At 50.9% G+C, this 19,190-nt stretch overlaps 1 long non-coding RNA gene and 1 other non-coding gene across 2 annotated transcripts; both read right to left on the reverse strand.

Moving 5' to 3' along the window:
* Nucleotides 1–4,203: 4,203 nt before the first annotated feature.
* LOC111531257 lies at nt 4,204–4,265 on the reverse strand. Its single transcript, XR_002728205.1, has one exon. It is a non-coding gene; the product is annotated as a U7 small nuclear RNA (small nuclear RNA).
* Nucleotides 4,266–11,282: 7,017 nt separating this feature from the next.
* On the reverse strand, nt 11,283–15,662 carry LOC111531256. Its single transcript, XR_002728204.1, has 3 exons — nt 13,998–15,662; nt 12,427–12,486; nt 11,283–11,400 (listed from the first exon to the last, which is right to left on the reverse strand). It is a non-coding gene; the product is annotated as an uncharacterized LOC111531256 (long non-coding RNA).
* Between the last annotated feature and the right edge of the window lie 3,528 nt (nt 15,663–19,190).

Raw genomic sequence — 19,190 nt, forward strand, 5'->3', positions numbered from 1 at the left:
CTGATCAACATGGAGAAACCCCATCTCTACTAAAAATACAAAAATTAGCCAGGCGTGGGGGCACATGGCTATAATCCTAGCTACTCAGGAGACTGAGACAAGAGAATCTCTTGAACCCAGGAGGTGGAGGTTGCGGTGAGCCAAGATCGTACCACTGCACTCCAGCCTGGGTGACAGAGCGAGAATCCATCTCAAAAAAAAAAAAAAGAATGCTGGGTGTGGGTGCCTCACATCTGTAATCTCAGCACTTTGGGAGGCCAATTTAGGTGGATCACCTGAGGTCAGGAGTTCGAGACCAGCCTGGCCAACATCATGAAACCCTGTCTCTACTAAAAATACAAAAATTAGCTGGGGATGCTGGTGTGTGACTGTTATTTCAGCTAGTTGAGAGGCAGAGACAGGAAAATTGCTTGAAACCAGCAAGCAGAGGTTGCAGTGAGCTGAGATCATGCCACTGCACTCCAGCTTGTACAACAGAGCAAGACATCATCTCAAACAAGCAAATAAACAAATAAGCAAGCAAACCTCAATACACTTTAGAAACCTTCTCTTGTTGTTAGGGCATTTATTATGGAGTGTACATCTTCTCTTGTGGCATCCCCTCCTTTCAGGTTTGGGCCTGGGGAGTTGGTTCACCAGCAATAAAGAGGCAGGGCCCACAGTGTCCCACCTTGTTTCCACTTAGGCCTGGTGGTAGTGCGTGTGGTCCCAGGCACTCAGGAGGCTGAGGTGGGAGGATCCCTTGAACCCCAAAGGTCAAGGTTGCAGTGAGCTGAGATACTGCCATTTGCTCCAGCTTGGGTAACAGAGTGAGAACTTATCTCAAAAAGAAAAAAAAACAAAACAAACAAAAAACATGGTTTTTGCAAAAACTGTTAAATTAGTTTGTGTGAGAGTTTTTTTTTTTTTTTTTTTTTTTTTTTTTAAGGGTCTCACTGTCACCCAGGCTGGAGTGCAGTGGTGTGATCTTGGCTCACTTCAGGGTCAACTTTCCAGGCTCAGGTGATTCTCCTATCTCAGCTTCCTAAGTATGGGATTACAGTAGGCGTGCACCACCAGGCCCAGCTAACTTATGGATAATTTTTTTTTCTAGTTTTTGAGATGGAGTTTTGCTCTCATTGCCCAGGCTGGAGTACAATGTCATAATCTCAGCTCACTGCAACCTCTGCCTTATGGGTTCAAGTGATTCTCTTGCGTCAGCCTCCCTAGTAGGTGGGAGGGATTACAGGTTCCTGCCACTGCACTCAGCTAATTTTTGTAGTTTTAGTAGAGACGGGGTTTCACCATGTTGGCCAGACTGGTCTCAAACTCCTGATTACATGTCGTGGTTGGTGGTGACCTCTACCATGTCCCATGGGGACACTAAGCAGGTGCTGGTGCCTGTTCAACCAGTAGCACAAGATTCATGCACATGGTTCAGCCAAGTGGAGGCTGCCAAGTCCCATGCCTGTTGTGCCATTAGATGCTCTGGGTCCTTGATCCCTTGCAGAGCTCTGTGCTTTTCCAGAACCACGTAAACCCCATAGCCAGTTGGTGGCAGTGCATGAGTTGCCTTTCATGTGTGTCACAAACATTCCCTCTGTGGGTCTGGTACAGTGGGTCTTGTATGTAGTCCTAGCACCTGGGGGCGCTAAGGCAGGGGGAGTGGTTGAGCCCAGGAGTAGGAGATCAGCCTGGGTAACAGTGAGACGCTGTTTCCACACAAAAAAATTTTATTTAATTAATTAATTTATTTATTTTTTAAGACAGTGTCTCACTTTGTCACTCAGGGTGGAGTGCAGTCGCACAATCTCAGCTCACTGCAACCTCCATCTTCCCAGTTCAAGCGATTCTCCTGCCTCAGCCTCCCAAGTAGCTGGGATCACAGGCTTTGTATTTTTAATAGAGACGGGTTTCTCCATGTTGGCCATGCTGGTCTTGAACTCATGACTTCAGGCTATCTACCCACCTCAGCCTCCCAAAATGCCGGGATTACAGGTATGAGCCACTGGGCCTGGCTTACAAAAAAATTTTAAAAGTAGCTGGATGTGGTGCCACATGCCTGTATAGTCCGAGCTACAGCTACTCGAGAGGCTGAGGTGAGAGGATGGCTTGAACCCAGGAGTTTGAGGCTGGAATGAGCTATCATGGCACCCACTTCACTCCAACCTGTGTGACCTAGCGAAACCTTACCTCTAAAATAAAAAAAAAAAGATTCTGAAACCCCAAGTGGTTAGTGTCACATTGTCTGCTGCTGTCCAGATGCAGAGCGCTTCCTGCAGCTTGGTGCCAAGGTCTCAAAGGGCACACTGCTGCTCAGCAACCCCCAGCTGTGGGAAGATGCTGTTGGCCAAGACAGTAGCCACAGAGGCTCTGTGGCTTTCCTGGCACCTTTCCTGGCGATGGCTGGCCTTTCCTGGTGATGGCTGGCCCAGAGTTCATGGAGGTCACTGGAGGTAGGTGCCATGGTTGGGGGCTGTAAGTGGGTTTGGCTGACCACTTGGCTCCTTTCACACATCCATCGTCTGGCAGCTGGACTGAAATGGAAACAGGTGGGTGCAGGAGTAGAGAAGGAAAGTGAGATCTGGGTTAGAATAGGTATTTTGTTTGTGGAGCACATGATGTTTGCTTTGAAGCTGCTCTCACTTGTGGCCTGGGGGCCAGAAAGTTGCATGTGAGTCCTGAGTGGTTACCAGGGGCCCTTGGGAGCAGCTGCCATGTGTCTGTTTGCAGGGGATGGGGCTGGTAGCTTGTCCTTGGTGTAGAACTTTGTTTGGCCCAGGCACAGGAAGAAGCTTTGTTTTTTATTATCTGTCCATTTCCTGGTTCTCTCTGTGTCCCCAAAGGCCTTGGCGCCAAGAAAGCCCGAGTCCCCTGCGTTGTCTACATTGATGAAATCGACGCAGTGGGCAATAAGCACTCCACCACCATGTCCGGCTTCTCCGACATGGAGGAGAAGCAGACATTCAACCAGCTTCTGGTAGAAATAGACGGTCAGTGTCCACTTGCCTCGCACCCCCGTTGCACCATCAGAGAAAGTTTTCTGATGTCTTTCAGAACAGTCATTTTCTAGATGGATTAAACTGCTTACATTTATTGCTCCATTATATATTACATTGCTCCAAATGTAAACTGCTTACATTTACAGCATCTTAAACTAATGCTTGTGAGACATGATTTTTCTTCAGTCCGTGTATCTGTTGCCCCTGCACCTGCAGGTTGAGAGATGATATGAGAGCACGGCACTCCTTTCTAGCAGTTAATAACTAGAGAACAGTTGGTGGAAGAATTATCATCATCGTGCTGCACTCAAGAAACATAGCTTTTAGGAGGAGTGTGGTGCTCACGCCTGTAATCCCAGCACTTTGAGATGCCAAGGCAGACAGATCACTTGAGGTCAGGAGCTCAAGACCAGCCTGACCAACATGGTGAAACCCCATCTCTACTAAAAATACAAAAATTAGCTGGGCATGGTGGCACGCACCTATAATCCCAGCTACTGGGAAGGCTGAGGCAGGAGAATCACTTGAACTCGGAAGGCAGAGTTGGGGTGAGCCGAGGCTGTGCAACTGCACTCCAGCCTGAGTGACAGAGCAAGACTCCATCTCAAGAAAATAAAAAAGATAAAGAAAAACATACAGCTTTTAGACCGGGCGGAGTGGCTCACACCTGTAATCTCAGCACTTTGGGAGGCCAAGTTGGACAAATCACCAGAGGTCAGGATTTCATGATCAGCCTGGCCAACATGGTAAAACCTCATCTCTACAAAAATATGAAAACCAGGTGGGCATGATGGTGGGTGCCTGTAATCCCAGCTACTCTGGAGAATCCATCTCAAACGAATGAACAAACAACAAAAACAACAACAAAACAAAGTAGGAATAGAAGTGGTATGTCAGATGTAATTTTTTTTTTTTTTTTTTTTTTGTGAGACAGAGTCTCACTCTTGTTGCCAGGCAGTGGCGCGATCTCAGCTCACTGCAACCTCCACCTCCTGGGTTCAAGCGATTCTCCTGCTTCAGCCTTCCAAGTAGTTGGGATTACAGACACATGCCACCACACCTATCTAATTTTTGTGTTTTTCGTAGAGACAAGTGTTTCACCATGTTGGCCAGGGTGCCGAACTCCTGACCTGAGGTGATCCACCTGCCTTAGTCTCCCAAAGTGTTGAGATTACAGGCATAAGCCACAAAGCCCAGTCTTTTATTACATATTACTGTTTTTTAGGGCTTTCCAGCAAAACCCAGAAAGCGTGCTAGACAGATTCTGGAAGAGCTGGGCCACTCATGTTTTTAGGTCTGTAATGAGCATGTCTGCCTGTGCCACCACATCTCTCTGTGCCCCTTGGAGAGGGTGTACACTGGTTAGACGGCCTTGAGCAAAAGTGTATCGGCACTGCACTGTGGCAACAGAGGCACCCCATATGTGAGCCCTTGAAAGTGACTTCTGGGCTGGGCGCGGTGGCTCAAGCCTGTAATCCCAGCACTTTGGGAGGCCGAGACGGGCGGATCACGAGGTCAGGAGATCAAGACCATCCTGGCTAACACGGTGAAACCCCGTCTCTACTAAAAATACAAAAAAAAAAAAAAACTAGCCGGGCGAGGTGGCGGGCGCCTGTAGTCCCAGCTACTCTGGAGGCTGAGGCAGGAGAATGGCGGGAACCCGGGAGGCGGAGCTTGCAGTGAGCTGAGATCACGCCACTGCACTCCAGCCCGGGTAACAGAGTGAGACTCCGACTCAAAACAAAAGGAAAAAAAAAAAAGAAAGTGACTTCTGGTCTGGCTTTGACATTTTTTTTTAAAAGGGAGCTGACCCAATAAAGGTGACATGGAATTATTTTTCTTCTGAGCTACTTTTGCAAGATTTTTTTTTTTTTTATGTGGATTTTGTTGTGATAAAATATACAGATAGCCCGGCTTGATGGTGCATGCCTATGTTCCCAGCTGTTTGGGAGGCTGAAGCAGAAGGAGTGCTGGAGCCTGAGCTAGGGAGTATAGTGTGATGATCTTTCCTGTGAACAGCCTGTGAACTACAGCCTGGGTGACACAGAGAGACCCTGTCTCTAAAAAGCAATTAAAATATACATTCACATAAAATTTACCATTTTAATCATTCTGAACCTCATTGTCATTAAGTACATTCGCGTTATTGAGCAACCACCACCATCATGTGTCTCCATAACCTTTCCTTCAATCCAAACAGAAAATCTGTCCCCATTCAACCCTCCCCATTCTCCATTCCCAGCCCCTTGCAACATGTACCCCACTATGTGTCTCTGAGTTTGACTGCTGTAGGGACCTCACAGAAGTGGAGTCCTGTCGTGTATATCCCTTGCTGTCTGCCTTCTGTCACACACATAACATCTTCAGGGGCCATCTGTGCTGGGCACGCATCAGGATTTCCTTCCTCTTTGAGGCTGAATGATGCTGCCTTGTATGTAGGGGCCGCATCTTGTTTATTCACCCGTTGGTGAACACATGGGTTGTGGTGAATCAGGCTGCATTTACATGGGTACAAGCATCTTTTCAAGTCTCTGTTTTGTAAGATTTATTTTTAATTTTAATCAGAATTCTAGTTACATTTTAGGTATTGTAGATGAGGGAGACCTTTTCCCCCAAGCGTTCTGGCTCCAAAAGAACCAACCATTCACTTGCCATTTTCTTTGCTGCCTGTGACTTGCTGCTTTCAGTCGTGTGTCTTAGCGCATGCACAGTCCAGTTTTGACGGTACTCAGCTAAGGGTAGAACTTGCTTCACCTCTCATTGTGAAATAATTTCAGACTTACAGAAGCATTGCCATGGTAGTCAGAGTGTTCTTTGATGCTTTCCTGCAACCTCCCCGAAGGCTTACTATGATGTATATGGTCTGCTGGTTTGGACCAGGCCACACTGTTCGTGACTGCCTCACAGACCCTTCCACCCACTTTCGCCCCCTGACGTGGATGTTGGGTCTCCTTGGCCTCTTCCCATCCAGTGTCATTTCTTGGTTTCATTTTCTAAGACAGGGTCTTGCTGTGTTGCCCAGGTTGGTCTTGAACTCCCTGGCTCAACCAATCCTCCTGCGTAGCTGGGATTGCAGGCAGGCTCCACTATTTCTTCTTAGGATCACTGTCTGCTCTGTCCTCTCAGGAATGGGCACCACAGACCACGTCATCATCCTGGCATCACCCAGGCTGGAATGCAGTTGCATGATCTTGGCTCACGGCAGCCTCCGCCTCCTGGGTTCAAGCAATTCTCCAGCCTCAGCCTCTGGCGTAGCTGGGATTACAGGTGCGCACCACCATGCCTAGCTAATTTTTTTATTAGTAGAGATGGGTTTTCACCATGTTAGTCAGGCTGGTCTCAAACTCCCAACTTCAGGTGATCTGCCCACCTCAGCCTCCCAAGGTGTTGGGATTACAGGCGTGAGCCCCCATGCCCAGCCATCTTTGTTCTTCCTTGAGGGCCCCTTCTTCCTTTAAGCCCGGATAGAGAGCAGAAGCCCACCCACATTGTGGCTGTTTGTGTTGACAACGGGTGACATCACCAACATCTGCAATGACACTGCACTGCACTCGGTGCAGGAGGGACACAATTCTGTGCACACTCTCAACTTCGACTACACTGTGGAGTGCATCCTTGTAGGTACAGGGGGTGCGTCCTGGGTGAAGGCCGTTCTTAGCAGGGCTTGAACCCCAGAAATACCCAGGCAAGTATTTAGAGGTGAGGTGGATGGAACCAGATCTAGGCCTGAATGTCCTGTGATTTAGTGGCAGGGAACCATCACAGGGGAAGGAACACATGTTGTGTTTCAGTTCTGTGTAACCCATATCTTTATGATACCACATACTTTTCCTTAGTTTAAAATATTACAGATCTACCTAAGAGTAGACAGCCTCCTCCAACAGAAATATAAAAATGCCTTGCCTAAGAAAATGAAAAAATGAAAATAAAAAAATGCCCCCTCCCCAAATAAAAATAATAAAATAAAAACTAAAAATGCCTGGTTGGCCTGGGTGTGGTGGGCTGAGCTCCAACTGCTGACTGTGGGCTGGAGGGCTGCTGTCGCTGACAGCAATGGAGGGACATCTGTGCCTTTAGCACAATAGGGGCTCTGGGGAGAGGTGTGGATCTGCAGCACGATCTCAGGCAAAACTCATGGCCCTGACTATCAGTAGGAACAGGAGATGAGTTTTGGTGATGAGGGATGGATGGGCTGGCCGCCTTTGACAGTGCCATTCTGTGACTGCTCAGTGTGGGGTTTAACCGGGAATCAGAACTGCTAGAGGTTTCTGTAGCTATGGTGGCAATGCCCAAATGTGATTAGTCATCTTCTCATGGAATGGAGTTCAGACCCACACTGTCGGTTTGAGACAGAGTGAACATTTGAAAAAGGAAGTGGTTCTTGCCCCAGGTGTTTGAGGAGCATGAGCCTCCCTTGCGAGCTATCCCTGCAAGATCCGAGTTCCCTTATCCTCAATTTGAGTGAATTCCTAGCACAAATACACCTCTCACAGGTCCCTGGGGCTTGAGCTTGGGAAGGCAGTGGGTCCCTGCACAGGAGTGGGGCCAGCTGCTATGCCAGACACTGCAAAACACACCTGAGTTCTCCATGACAGCCCCATGGGTCAAGAGGATTGACGCTGCCTGTGTCTTACTAAAATGTATTTTTGTGTAACCATTTACTTTTACATGGAAACTGATAAGCTTTTGATAATAGAGGCAAAGCAGGAAGGGCTAAGTGGGAACCATAGGCCAGTTGAAGGAAAATACAGCCTGGGCAGGGTGTGGGGGCTCATGCCTGTAAGCCCAGCTCTTTGGGAGATCAAGGTGGGAGGATGGCTTAAGCCCAGGAGGTTGAGGCTACAGTGAGCTGTGATCACACCACTGTAATTCAGCCTGGGCAACACAGCAAAACCCCCAGTTCCAGGAGAAAAAAAGAAAATACTAACAGGATGCCATCTCACATGTGTAATGCACTGAGTGAGTCCTCTGTGTTCATCTTTATTGTGGACAGCCCCAGTCTTGAGAGCCCCCCGGCTAAACTGAGGTCCAGTGCCTGATGGCTGGCAGTCCTGCACTCAGGAGAGATGAAGGTGCTGTACATGGTGATTATCCTGCACCTTTCAAGGGTTGCACCTGTGAGCCGGTGGACAGCTTAATGTCCATTGTAAGTCCAAGAGTCCCTCCAGGAAACTTGCTCACAGTGGCAGACACTCCGTGGCTCTTGTCTGATTCATGTCCAGGTTATGCCTGCCTGACCATCACTGTCGTGCTGGGAGCCTACCCTGTGTTCCCAAGCCTGGGCAGTCCCTGGTTCTTCCTTGTGGAAGGTGCAAATTCAGTTCCCACCACAATAGGAAACAAACTCAAAGACTTACTACTCAGAGATCCTGGGCATAGAGAGAGCCAGGAGTGGGGAGGGCCATCCCCCATCTCCAGATCCCACAAGGCAGAAATGAAGGATCAGGCAGAGAGAAGAGAGAGCATGTGGCAACGAGCCATATACACAGGGAATGGGGACTGGTAACTGCAGGTTCACGGACAAATGTCTGAATGATCTGATTGAAGGAAGTACAGGGAGTGCAGGGAGCCCAGGTTCCTAAGTGGGAGAGATGCCCCTAAGTGCTCATCTCTGGCCATTGGTATGGGCTGTTGGGCTTGGTGTCCTCCTGGTGCCCAGGCTGCAGGCTTGGCCATTGTATCCCTGGTGAATTAAACTTGTCCCTCCTTCTGGTGTCGGCGACCTGCCTGCGCTAGTCCATACTAGAAGCAGACTCCTTTGTTTTCAGGTAAAGCCTATCTTGTAAGCCCTGCAGTCTCATGCCTTTATACATAGTCCTGTAGCCAGCTCTGGTTGAAGTAACTCATCGGCCACAGCCAGTGTATCTTAGGATTTAAAGCGTTGCAGTAAAGTGGAGGTGGAGGGTTCCAGTAGCATGATGTACTTGAGTGCTCAGTATTTTCTTTCACGAGCTGATTCAAGTTTTACAAAATGGAAACTTACAGATGTATGGAAAATCTGAGACAGGAAATGAAGCCTCACCAGTAACCTGAATAGGGGAAATTTAATGCAAACATTTGTCCCTGGGTAGGTGATGTCGCTCATGCCTATAATCCCAGCAGTTTGAGGGCGGAGGCAGGAGGATTGCTAGAGGCCAGGAGTTTGAGACCAGCCTGGGGAACATAGCAAGACCCCAAGACCCCATTTCTAAAAAAAAAAAAAAAAAAAAGAATGAATGAAAGTACAAAAGAGAGAGAGAAAGAAAGAATAAAAAGAAAGACAGAAGGAAAGAAAGAAAAAAGAAAAAGAAAAGAGAAATGAAAGAGAAAAAGAAAAAAGAATATTAGTCAGACATGGTGGTGGAGCACATCTCTGGTGCCAGCTACTCAGGAGGCTGGGGCATGAGGAGTGCTTGAACCTGGGAAGTTGAATCGCAACAGTGAGCTGTGATTGTGCCACTGTCCTCCAGCCTCAGCAACAGAGTGAGACCCTGTCTGTTAAAAAAAAAAAAAAAAAAAAAAGCAGGCTGGGCACGGTGGCTCATGCTTCTAATCCCCGTACTTTGGGAGGCCGAGGCAGGTGGATGACAAGGTCAGGAGATTGAGACCATCCTGGCTAACATGGTGAAAACCCATCTCTACTAAAAATACAAAAAATTAGCCAGGCGTGGTGGCAGGTGCCTGTAATCCCAGCTATTTGGGAGGCTGAGGCAGGAAAATAGCATGAACCTAGGAGGCAGAGGTTGCAGTGAGCAAGATAGTGTCACTGCACTCCAACCTGGGCAACAGAGCGAGACTCTGTCTCAGAAAAAAAAAAAAAGCAGACTTCTCCCTGAGGCAAAAGGCCTCTGAAGGGATGAGTACAACTCGTAAGGTGATTGGAACAAGAGCTGCCCTGTCAGGTCTGAGGGGAGAGGGAAAGTAAGTAGGAGGTCCATAACTCAGAGGAGACCTCTGCCTATCCTGCCAGGGAGAAAGTCAAAAGCTGCTGTTCTGTGACTCCTGCCCCAGCCCTTCATGCCCCCTCCAATCCTGGGGTAGGAGGAGAGACTCCTCAGAGGGTTGCACTTGTTCCTAAAAGCAACAGGAGCTATTTCCATGATTGCAACATTTATAGAAGAAGAAATCACGACCTCCTTCAACAGCTGTTTCAGCTGAAGAGTTTCATTTTGAGTTGGGGTGTCCAGAGCTATGGCTGCACTGAAGTTTGGGGCAGAGCTACAAAAGGCAGATATGCAGAGAGAGCCTTGCATTGACTACATGGGCCAGGAGCAGGGCCCAGCCAGGGAGAGGCCAGGGCCTCAGTTCACACCTCCTGGCCTTCTTTTGTGTTTGTTTCTTTTTTGAGACAGAGTCATGCTCTGCTGCCCAGGCTGGAGTGCAGTGGCATAATCTTGGCTCACTGTAACCTCCACCTGCTGAGTTCAAGCGATTATCATGCCTCAGTCTCCTGAGTAGCTGGGACTATAGGCGCCCACCAACATGCCCAGATAATTTTTGTATTTTTAGTAGAGACAGGGTTTCACCATATTGGTCAGGCTGGTCTTGAACTCCTGACCTCAGGTGATCCGCTTGCCTCGGCCTCCCAAAGTGCTGGGATTACAGGAGTGAGCCACTGCACCAAGCTCGCACTCTGGCATTCTTCCTGGGACTGCCAAAAAGAACAAGATCCTGTCCAAGAAAGAACATAAAGTGATTGCATTTCCAAGTCCAGTCATGCCTTGGTGGGATGGATGTTGGAGCACATGGAGGCCATGATGAAGGTGGGTCTTGGCAGGTGCCGGCTCCACGGGTCTTGGCCAAAGCTGACTGGGGAATCATGCCTGTGTCTGTAGGTCATGTGAGAGGAGAGCCTGCCACTGTTATGATGCAGGGTGCAGGGTGGGAGGTGACTGTCTCAGGATGATGGATGGAAACTTGGACGTGGGAGGCAGGAGTGGACTGTGTCACATCGGAGCATGATGCTGCTACTGGGGTGACTCCTGGAAGATCACAAGATGCAGTGGAGTTTCGCTGCCTTTACCTGTCCTCAGCCTGTCCACCCCAGATGATTCCTAACACTGGAAAGAAGTGAGTTGAATGTACATTTAAAAAATACTACTCTAGGCTGGGCATGGTGGATCATCTGAGGTCAGGAGTTCAAGACCAGCCTGGTCAACATGGCAAAACAACGAAACCCCATCTCTACTTCCAACAAACAAACAAGCAAACAAACAGGCAGCTGCGAACTTGACTGAAGTTTATTCTTACCAAATGGTGATGTTACAGCTTCTCTAAGACATGTAACTCCACCACCTGGAGCCCAAGTGATGCCAAGAGGAGGTCTCTATTCAGAACGCAGCTCCCATCCTTATAGTGGAGCCCCCGGAGTCTGTTCAGGTTTGAGGCTCACCTGAGAAGGTGAGAAGGTAGCAGTGCTGTGTTCCTACCTCAGATTTCCCTGCAAAAAATGCATACAGTGTCGCATTTGCCAGCTTGCACAAACTCATGCTCTGTTGGGGCCTCCCAAGTCCATCTTCTAGGTGACCCTTGTCCCTCCCACCCTGCACTCTGAGCATCCCTCTGAGCATCTCTCCAAGTGAAAGCTGCAGGCAGCTGGCCCTGGCCCACTCTTCTGCCCCCACCATGGAACACACTCGGTGCCAGGCCTGCTAGGCCTGCCAGGATGACACATTCTCTTGGGTCTTGGCTTCTCCTTTGGTCAGCACACCACCAGCATGGGGAGAGGGAGAGAGTGAGCTCGGGTGAGACTGGGCAGCCTGGGACCTTGGGTTCCCCCTGCTGAAGGCTGCCATCCTTTCCAGCTGAGTGTATCCCCAACCCTCAGAAATAAGACAGTCCTGTTTCTGCTCTAGGCTTCCAAAAGCCTCTGGCAGAATCAGAGGGGAAGACTTCAGGGCATGGGGCTGGGAGGAAGGGTAAGGAAGAGGAAGGGAAGAAATAGAAGCAAGACAGGCTGGGAAGGGAGGAGAGGGAGGAAAGAGGAGAGTGGCTCAGAAAGAACATTGGGAAGGGGATCAGGAGAAAGAGGACAGAGGGAGAGGGAGACAGGGCCACCAGAGACCCCAGCCCATGCTATTTTCCTCCTGTTAGCCAAGGAGGGTACTGCAGCTCTGGTGCTCTTCCCACCCCACTGCAGTGGATCCAGGGAGTCCCAGTATATACCCCAAGCACCATCCTCCCAAGGCCTACTCTGACTTAGACTTAAGGCTGGCCACCCCCACCTCCCACCTTCCTGTTAGTGGCCCAGCAAGAGCTTCATTGTCCTCAAGCTACAAATCAATCCTCTGCCTGGGAGACCCAGAGGAAATCTGCATTCCATCGGCCTGCCCTTCCTCAGCCAGCGTCCTCATTCTGTCCCCAGCCCAGAGGCCAGACTGGGTTAAGTTTTTGGTGGTAAACCTCTCAACGGGTGGTCAAGTGGGAGAAAGCAAGAGAGTACAGAAGGGAGGACAGGGGTTCTGACCTGGAGGCTGGGGAGTGCTGGCGCACCTTCTTGCACTTCCTCTGCAGAATCAGCATCGTGCTGGACAGAAAGGGCAGGAGGGAGAGAGAACCAGTGTGAGTGGTGGCAGTCCAGAGAGGAGGGGAGGGCAGGGTCGAGGTGGCGGTGTGAGCAGGCCAGGCTGTGTGGGGTTACGGAGCCCCCTCTTGTTTCTTCTTGGGTTCTGCACCCCCCCACATGGCCACACCTGCCCATGAGGTATTGAAGTCATGCACGTACCTAGTACATGAACTTTATGGGACAAGCAGGCCACTGAACAAGAGGCAAAACCATAGGTCAGCGGTCAAAGGAGACACGGTGAGAGTTACCCCAGGCACCACCACTGCCCCAGTCCTATGTCCCCAAACCCTGATCTCAGCATCTGGGAGCACCCCAGATGGGGAAACTGAGCCTCAGAGGGTGGCCAGGAGCTGTGGCTCTTGTCCTTAGTGGTGGAGGTTCACAACTGGGGCTGGGCCATCCTTTGCTAGTCCCCATCCCCTTTCTGTCCCAGGGCACCTCCGAAGGGTGTCCCTGCCTTTGGTTGGGGCGCCAAGGCCCATGTGTGAAGTTGCAACCTGGCTGGGCAGCACCAGGGACCCCAAAGGCAGGGTGGTGGCCCTGGGAGGCAGAGCCACAGATGGGCTATAGGAGGTGTCCCCCGGACCCCCACTCCCTGCCATCCCAATAGCTGATGACCCACTCATTCTTTCCCTGATGGGATTCCTTCCACCCTCCCAGGGTACTGGCAGCCCAGGGTGCCAATGACAGCTCTGTCTGCTGATCTAGGCATGACACCCCAGCCGTCTTATCTGCCCCCAGGCTGCGTGCACCACAAGGGTCTCATAGCAGAAGGCTGTGCGGGGGCCTGGAGGCGGGGGTGGCAAAGGGAGCTGATAGTGCCAGGCTGCAGGGCTCTGCCCCCTGCTACCTTGTCTCCCCTCACCCTTTACTGTCCCAAGATGTGGCTGGGGTCCTGGCCAAGTCCAGGGGTCAGTGTCACCATGGACTCTTGGCTGCCCACCCTGCGGTGAAAGGCTAGGGTGCACCTACTTCTGGCCATAAGCGTCCCATCTGACCCATGCCCGGGGATGCCCTGGTGACAAGGAGGCTAGCCTGCACCTGCCTGGGGAGTCTCTGGCCCTGCTGCTGCCTGGAGGACTGTGGGGAAGGGGTCCCACCCTTGAGACCCCATTCCCTCTCTGGTCAAGCATTGGCCATTGTTAATGGGTTACATTAGGTCCACTTGTGGGGGCCCCTTGGCTGGCTGGTACCTCATGCCCCTTGGCTGGCTGGTACCCTCTCCCACACTCCCACGTGGGCTCAAGCCAGGCCCTGGGCCCCCCATGGGGACCAGAAGTCCTGTGTTCTGATAGCTTCCTCATGGATTTCTGCAGCTGATGAGAGCTGGGGCTTGCAGGTGGCAGGGGGAGATAGGAGAGGATTAGACAGGGACAAACGGCAATCCTTAGAGGCAGGGTGGAGGTCAGTGTCTTGTGGGGCAGGAAGGCTGGAGAGGGGGAATGGGGGCCGGGGCCTCAGACCCCACTTACCTTCCTCCAGGGCTTCCTCTGAGAGCTGGGGAAGTCGGGAGCAGGAGAAGGCGGGGTTGGGGGAGAGAGAGAACAGAGACAGTGATTAGCGCGTACTTGGGTCGCAAGGACAGGAGGCTGGCCGGCTGAGAGAAGAGGCCCTAGGCTCGCTTGGCTGGGTTGAAACATGGGAATCAGTTCTGCATTTCTTCCTAGCCCCAGTGAGCAGGGACTCCCACCAGCAGAGCTGGTCACTGTCAACTGGGTTGGGCCAGAAAATCTGGGGTCATCGTAAAAGTATATCACAGGGCTGGAAGAGCCATTCGGAAAGCACAGACATAGACAGACCTGGGGTGGACATCTGCGTAGAGGCTGAGAGGGTTTTAGTTTAGCCCAGCCTCAGCCTCAGGTTGTAGCAGGCCTAAGGGCAGCAAAGGAAGCTGGTAAGGGATGATGAAGCAGTTATCCACTGAAATCTGATTCTCACACACGTAACTTAGCCACTCAGGCTGCTTAGGCAGCTTAAGGTTCTACAATCCTGAAATGTGGATATTACAGTTCCCTGATGAGCCTTTCTCCCTCAGCCCATGAATGGTCTGGGTTTGTTCACTGCAGTCTCTTTTCTGAACTTTGGGTTCTCCAGGTGTGTCGCAGCTCCAGCTGAGGCCACAGGCCTCTCAGCCCCCAGCCGTGGCCTCCTCTCTGTTCCCTCTCTGAGGCCCTAACTCCCTCAGGTAGTACTACAGCAGATTGAGCTGCAGGCCCTGGCTGATGATTGGGGCAACTGGGGAAAGTGTTCCAGGACATGTCAGGTCTTGGCTCAAAGTCAATTCCCCAGAAGCCAAGCAATAACCCCCAAGCTCCTTTCACACAAGGCCCCACAGTGGCCCCACCTCAGCAAGGCTGCAGTCTTGGGCATTCACAGTCAGGCAACCAGCTGAAGAACCTCAGTTAGGCAGAGTCCTGCCGGTAGCTGGGGGCTTCACCTTCGTGATCCCAAAACCCCTAGCCTGCAGTGGAATGAGAAACCCGGTATCCTGGAGGGAGAGAAGTCCCAAAGTCTTATGCCAGGCGTACCCTTCCACATACCACCTCCCTTAACATGCTGCGAGGCACTCCATTTAGGAGGACACCAATGCAGTGCTCCTTCATGACCACTTCCATGCAGAAGTAAGTGTGGTGACAAGAGGGAAACTTCATCCTGCTGCAGGGACCCAGGACAGCTGAGTTCTGACACCTACCTGGCTAAGAAGGAGAAAGGGGAGAGACTCAAGGGACCATTTCATCTAGATGGGCGGAGGTGGTCTGCTAGCTGGGTGAAGCATGCTTTTCTTCTTCTTATCTCTCCCACTGAGACACCTTGTGGTACCAGGGTGACATCAATCTGACGCGGAAACCCCACCTCTTCCCCAGACACAATCTCCACAGCCTGACGTGAAATTCCATCATGTAGCTAAGCAGGACTTCTTCATGCTGTGTGATCTGGGCTGACTTCTGGATGTGCATGTTGGGTTTCTGGCATGAGCCTGCTGGAAACAGGCATGGGGAGCGGGGATGGTTTCATGGCTGGCATGGCCATGCAGACTCCCCTTCCTCCAGGGACTTTCCAGGAGAAAAGCACCCTTCAGCAGTCTGCTGTGTGTGAAGGGTCCTTGGTGCTGTCATTCTCCATTGTTAGTGATGATCTTGGCTCCCTCTCCCTACCATGTGCTCTCATGGCACCCGCAAGCAAGCTGCCCTCCTCTGTACAGGAGGCTGACCTTGGTGTCCCTCCTGTTTTCCACCACCTATCTTCTGGCTGACCCTGGGCGGCTCTGGCCTGGCGCCACCCCACCTTGCCTTGGGAAGCCTAACACCCAGCCCCAGCTGCCAGCCATCCCCAACAGGCAGCTGCAAGGTTTAGGATGTGGCCCAGAAACTGGGGATGCCCTGGGGCCTGGGGTGTTTATGTAGCCCAGCTCCAAGAGAAAAATGTCCAGAGAGTCCTTTGCTGGCTGGGGCCAGAGCTAGGGCCAGTCTGCGCCCTCTGATCCATCTACTGCCACTTGGTGTCAGCCTCCTCCCTGGCCTCCACCTGGACCACCGCCATTATGTTGTCCACAACCAGCACGGCATCCTCCCCCAAGGCCCCCTCCTCCCTCTGCACCACTGCTGCGCTCTCCTGCCTCAAGGCTGACCAGGGGGGCCCTCCTCCACAGCTCCCACAGTCCCTGGCCTACTCTTTCCTCCCCACACCTCCACAACACCCGGCCTCTGGGGGCTGCTCCCCTGGAGGGCCAAGGGTGTCTCCTGCTGACCATCCTTTGCCACACCTACGTGGACACAGTGCTCCTGGGAAGCCCCACCGGGCCGCAGCCTGCCTTACCCACCTCAGGCCCTGGGCCGCTGCAGGGTCACCAGCGTACAGGATTCTAGGGGCCATAGGCAGAAGTCCTGGTCTTGCAGAGCCCTTGCCAACAGACATCGCGGCCGCAACTGGGCTTGAGGGAGCCTCTGGGTCAGTAAGGCAGCCCACCACAGCGTCCACAAAGGCCATCGATGGGCATCCCTGGCTGCTGGCCTCCAGTGTACCCAGGGCACTGTAGGAGAGGTCCTTTGGAATGCTCCTGAGAGAACAGCATCCTCAGGGAGAAAGTATGATACTGGGAGCCTGTATTTGCTAGACCTGCGGGAGTCCCTGCAAGGGTTTTGTCCTCAAGAGCAGGGGAATTCCTGTACTTCCGTAATAGAAGGCGACTTTCCTCCCAGGCTCCAGCCCGACCCCACTGTGCCTAAGCCGCCCAAGCACCTGGCGCTGGTCCCTCTCTCTACACACTAGATCGGCAATTCTCAGTAATATCTGCCTGGTCCGCCAACGGAAGAGATGTTTCATGTGTTCACTGTGGGTCAATGGCTTACAACAGTCAGCATGCCAGGTAGGGTGCAGGACTTCCAAACACCCAATTTCAAAGTGCACACTGCCGGTGCCGCCTGGTAGAAGCTCCGATGGTTTCTCACAAGAGTCTCTCCCCGCGAGAGTGGAACTGCAGGCCTCCCGGATGCTGGAGACCCCGGAAGACGCCCACCGCCCATGATCAGCCGCAGAGAGTGGCGCCTGTCCCGGCACTTCCGGCGCCCTTGGCGAAAAGTCCGGATGTGGCGTCCTACGCCGCAGTCGGTCAACCGTCGTCGCGAAGCCAGGTGCGTGTGCCCTCAGGGCCCAGAGGCTGTTTGTCCTACTCAAAAGCGTCTTCATTTTTTGTTTCTCTGCTCAGGTTGGTCTGTCGGCAAACATACAAAGACAGCGAGGTTTTTGGGTGTTGTCTGTAAAAGCGGATGGGTTTTCAATGTGTCGGTGTTGAATTATAGGAGGAGAAAGTAGGGAAACAAGTCGCTAGTGTTAAGAAACTCATTTTTATGAATTCATTGTCTGTTTCTTGAGGATTCTTCCCTTTACTGTCGGCCTGTCTGACCGGTGGGTAACTTGTGGGACAGCGAGCTAGGGCGCCGTTGTTTTCATTTTCCCTTTTTATTATAGCGGTTTTTCTTTGCGAATGTGGTCATAATTTAAATATACAGGCAATATACTTAACCACTGTGATTAAAAACTTGTCCTTTTAGTCAGCACATGTCAAATTCCTGATTTGCCTGGCAAGAATCATCAAGTTTGGACGTAAATTGCGTTACTTTAGTGTATGTAGAAGTCTGAGGCCATGAATAATCACAGTTCAAATTTGTGTCTGTAAAGCCTTGAAATGTCTCTCTTCTTGTAAGACAGTATTAGTAGTGTTTCCTGTATCTCTGGTATGGTAAATACTTTAACCCGAGTGAGTGAGTGTAATCCAGATAAATGGCGATAGATAGCCTAAAACGGAAACGAAATAATCGCACTTACGTTATTTTATTAACCTGGCACGCCAATGTACTCTGGTAATCCTGGCATTTTGGGAAGTCAAGGTGGGAGGGTGGCTTGTAGTCAGGACATGGCGACCAGCCTGTGTAACATAATGAGCTCCTTTAATCTGTTGCCATTTTGACACCAAGGACGGGTTTAGTGGAAGGTGATTTTTCGCCAGACAAGGGGTGGGTAGGGTGAGAAAGCTGTGAGTTGGACTCGTCGGGGTGGATGGTGCGTGTCAGGGCCACAGTGGGTACAGGGTGTGGCGGGGCTTCCGGTCAGAGCAGTGTGACAGGGGGCGGGGACTGGGCAGCCGATCTGTGAGGGGGACAGGGCGTGGCAGCGGGAGGATAGGTGGGATGGTTTTCAGATGAAGCTGCTCCACCTTAGGTTGTTCTCAGACATTACGTTTTCGTGAGGAGATTGCCACGTAGATTTGTCGCATGCGCAGTTCACATTAGCGTTCCTGTGAGAATGCGGTGCCTCTGCTGATCCCACAGGTGGCGGGGCTCAGGCAGTGCGAGTGGTTCACCATCATTTTGTGCATCCGGATTGCTAACAGGCCAGAGACAGGTACCCGCTGGAGACCAGTGTTTGGGGGTCCCTGATCCCTTGTATATTATGAATCACTAAACATTTGTAAAATATTTAAAATATTCTCCCCGAAGAAAGCAAGTACTTTAATTAGGTGAATTTAATCATTTATCCAAATATCAGTCTTGGCGTGGTGTTTCACCATTGAAATCCCATCAGTTTCATAGCCTCATGCCGGCAGATCACTTGAGCCCAAGAGTTTGAGACCAGCTTCCGCAACATGGGGAAACTTGTGTCTATTCACACACACGCACACACACACACAGACACACACGCCCAGCTAAGGTCGCAAGGGCCTGTACTCCCAGCTACTTGGGAAGCTGAGATGTGGCATGATCACTTGAGGCTGGCTGGAGGACACTTCAGTCCTCCTCTCAGGAACAATGAGAGAAAGAAGTCAATATTTATTTAATGCTATTAATGAAAGTACACTTTGGCTAAAGGAATGGAAGTCTCTGAAAAAAAAAAAAAAAAAAAAAAGGAAACACACAAACAAAATCACATTGTACCTCCTAAATGTATAGTTTTCAAATTAAAGTATTTAAATGTGGGCTTCCTGAGTATTGCAACTGTAGAAAATCACAATAGTTTTTGTTATCTAAGTTTTATAAACGAATTTTTGTGAGGTTTATAGTAAAATGCAGCATTTGTCCATGAAGTTGGTGCTTCTTTGGCTCTGTATGTTATACCTTTTTCATATTTCGATAAGAAATACTAAGAAGATGTCAGCCTCTGTAAGGGTA

Source organism: Piliocolobus tephrosceles, chromosome Y (assembly GCF_002776525.5).
Source record: "Piliocolobus tephrosceles isolate RC106 chromosome Y, ASM277652v3, whole genome shotgun sequence".
NCBI lineage: Eukaryota > Metazoa > Chordata > Mammalia > Primates > Cercopithecidae > Piliocolobus > Piliocolobus tephrosceles.